We start from the raw sequence: 4,093 nt of genomic DNA on the forward strand, positions 1-4,093 counted from the left end.
TCTATATATGTGTATCTATATAGGTGTTTGATACTTTTGAAATTAGATTCTGAACAATGAATAGTTAACGTGTTCAAATTCAAATTTGAATTAAACTTATGTACATTAATAAGATGTTTTTTAGTGTTAATACTCATAGACTTGAAAAATTAATGCAATCAATATCAATATGGTTTCTGTGAATAACAGATAAATTAATACACATAAAGGGCTTATATAACAGAATCATTATTGTAATCATAATAATGTTTTTCTATAAAAACATGGCAATTCCATGATAATTGCAATTTTATAAAGTAAATTCAAGCTTTTCCATTCCTTTGGGCCACATAGAAATGCACCTTTGACTAATGTGATAAAATAGATGAGTGGTTTTGTGTAGCTTCACCACCTAGAGAGCAGAATATTGATTCTATAATTAACTGTGACCCACAAAGTGTAGTCACTAAAATTACTTTTTGAAAAAATAATTTTCCCCTTCTGAGAGTTTACATGGAAAGCAAGTTGTAAAATGGAGAATTTTACTGTGTAATAGTTATTAAAATTTAAATGATTACCATAATTGTGCATTCCTACACCTCACTTTAATTGTGATATATATAAATATATATANTTTATTCTGCTGAGTTGCTGCAGCTGAGTGCTGCAGTAATTTAAGATGAGGCCAACCAAGGAAGTTTTGCAGTAGAGGAATGTCTCCTTGTTTGCGTCCCTCTCATCACTCATCCACTTTACTACTTGTAAGCCAAACTAGCATACAACTTTCTGACTGCTTTGTTATAAATTACTGTTGTGTACCATTGTACAGCTTACAATGGCTGGCATGCTGGCTATAGTTTGTTTTAAAGAAGTAGCTATCTTCTTGAATATGCCGTAGCCTCCATATCACCTTCTTGATTCCATTTTTTTTACTTCTTCCATCCATTCTTCTTATAACTGCCAGCATCTTTTTAAACATAAGTCAGATCATGTCACTCTAGAATACTCCAGTGGTTTTCAATTACTGGGAAGAAATTCAAAACTCCTCCCCCTGGCTTACAGGGGCCTCATGTCCTCGCCGCTGACTCCGTGACCTCGTCTCACAGGCTCTCAGCATTCACTTCCCAGCCATCCCCAGCTACCTTGGGTTCCTCCAATGCCCATCGTCCCCCTGCCTCAGAGGTGTCGAAGTAGCTCACAAGATTTTCATGTTTTGCTCCTTATTATCATTAAATAATCTGTTCAAACGCAACTTTCATATACACATCCTCCCTGGACTAGAAAATCCAGAGTAGCCTGCACATTCCCATAATCTTCTGTCACAGTAATCAATTATTCCTACAAAATAGCATCATCTAGGAAATTTAAATCAAAACAGCAATAAAGACCTCTGCCTAGCCCCACCCCCTGGGCCAACTAAATAAAAAATACAAGGATGGAGTCAAGGCATTAGTATTTTTAAAAATCTCACCAGATGATTTTAATATGCAGTTAGAATGGGAAACCACTGTCCCAGTCTATCGCTTGTTCATTTTGCTATTTTTCTGTCAGGAATTTCCTGATTTACAGATTAATTTGCTTGAATATACTCACTTTTTTTTTCCATTAAAGTATAAGATCCATGAGAGCAGACACATATTGTCTTATTTCTGTTCCCCTAGTATGTGGAGAAATGGTTCTTAAATTACTATTTGTTGAATCTACAGTATTCATTATTACAACTCATGATTAAATTTTTATTCATTTTAGTGTTTATATCAATGTTATCCAATTTCATGAGACTACAAATAATACATTGCTCATTTTTCTGCTTTTGACATTTAAATCTGATAAAATTAACATAGCTAAAAACAGAGTAACTGATAAATTCTTCACATTCCAACAATTTCTTCTCTTTAAAGAAGTAGAAATTGATAAGAAAAAGTGAGAGCGTAGGCTTAATTTTTCCAAAGAGAAATATGTTAAATAGATAAGAATTCTGATTATAATCTGTTACATAATTTGGGATCCATTAAAATGGAAAGACAAATCTCATATTAATCTGATATTTAGCTTCTATTTTTGGAAAACAGGTAACAAAATATTCAGAGAACCGATATCAAAAAAATGCCTACAAATTAAAAGTAATTATACATAACAAGTGGAATAAGAAGATGCAAAAATTAAATTCACACTGTGTCTTTACTAATACTCGTAAATCCAATAAGGAAAGCAGGAGACAACTAAAATAATTATTTGATTTTTATTAATTTGCATATAATATACACTACTAGAGGAGTAGCCTAGACTTATTGATTACTTCCAAAATATGCAAGAGAATGCAAAACATATATCATTTCTGAGTAACACTTTCAAATGTGATTTGAGCAACAAAAGGAATTAACTCAATGGTTAAGGGAGGCAGTATTATGTCATAGCAAACACAAAATGTAACTTTTCACATAATTCACTTATTACTTCCATCTTTTCTAACAAAGAAATTAAAGAAGGATATAGACCTAAACATGTGAAATATATAATAAACTAGTATAAACGATCATATTTTATGTGTCCTGATGAATGAAAGTATTTGATTAACTTACTGGTGTAGGCAAGAGATTTGATGAAATTGAGAAAGTATAGCAAATTAAAGTTGTCAGAAGACTGGTGACCGGCAATCTAATTTCGATTTTCTAAAATGTTTTATAACCTTGAAAAATATAATCTGTTGCCAGCCACATTTCAAAATAATTATTACACAGATTTTTTTTGTTACTCAATTTTAAGGGTACACTAACATGGAAATGTCTGGCTCAAGAACTAACCATGCAACAGTTAAAACTCATTAAATTATATTTATTAAGCATAAATTATATATGGATTTTCATAGAGGAAAGTTGAAGCAGTGTTTTCAAAAGCAGTGATCTATATTTCCACCTAGATATTTATGAAGGAAAGTTGCTAATCATTAAACATCTAACTGGGTTATGTCTAAATTTGGGTCCCCTAGAAACAAGCCCTAAGATGAGGATTTACCATTAGGAAAGTAAACTGGTGGCCATGGAGTAACACAAGGAAGGACGCTGGGTCAAGCACAGATNAAGTACTGTGTCTGAGAAGCAGTTTCCAAGAATACTTAAGAGAACTGTAGTGAAGTAAGCTTGACAAGAGTTTTATGGGATGGGAAAGAAATTTGTTTTAATATTTAAGGGTAAAATCTTGAAAAGACAGTGGCCCCATAAAAGTATATTTTGTATAAGTTTCATTCTTTTGGAACTGGTTTTCTTATCTGATGCTAATTAATAATGAATTACATCTTAAAAAGCCCTATATACAATAGTTTAATTTGAAGTTAAGTAAAAATGCTGAATGACTTTTGTTTGTTTGTTTGTTTTTAATCGGGCAACAGTGTGTTTTTCCAGGACCCATCAGCTCCAGGTCGAGTAGTTGTTTCAATATATTGGGTCGTCGGAAAAGTCATGAAGTATTTTTTTCTATATTTTCTAAGCAAAAATGCGTCATGACTTTTCCAATGACCCAATAGTTGTGGAGGGCGCAGTTCAGCGGTCCATGTAGGGATTGAACCAGCAACCTTGGTATTGTGAGCACTGTGCTCAAACCAACTGAGCTAACTGGCCGCCCCCTGAATGTCTTTTTAAATTTAACTCTACCATTATTAATTCAGGGTCTACCATATACTCATTTTGTGAGCTTGATGGCTTACTTTTTCCTTGCTTCTAGGATTTAATTGATTATTTTCTAAAAAAAATTAAGACATAGGGATATAAGATTTGAAGGTCTCATATTGTCTAATGCAATGTTCTTATTTGATGTTTCTAATATCTTTATTAGGAATGATACATTAAACAGAGACAACTCAAGAACATGTAAATAAACTGATTAGAGCTCATAAATTACTCAATTGGTTCTATCACCCCAAGTTATCTCCCTTTTCCTGTGCAGAGTAGGTAAGAAGCAGCAACATGGAGAGTATGGGTGAAAATTTGTAGTCAGTAAACATTTTTCAATATGAGAACTGTAGCCCAGCATTAATATTCAAAAGCCAAAAAAGGAAAAAAAAATCATTGCACTCACTTTGTAGAAAAGGAAATCATTATCCTTTTTTACTGAAATG

The sequence above is a fragment of the Hipposideros armiger genome, unplaced genomic scaffold, assembly GCF_001890085.2.
Source record: "Hipposideros armiger isolate ML-2016 unplaced genomic scaffold, ASM189008v1 scaffold_450, whole genome shotgun sequence".
In the NCBI taxonomy this organism is placed as follows: domain Eukaryota; kingdom Metazoa; phylum Chordata; class Mammalia; order Chiroptera; family Hipposideridae; genus Hipposideros; species Hipposideros armiger.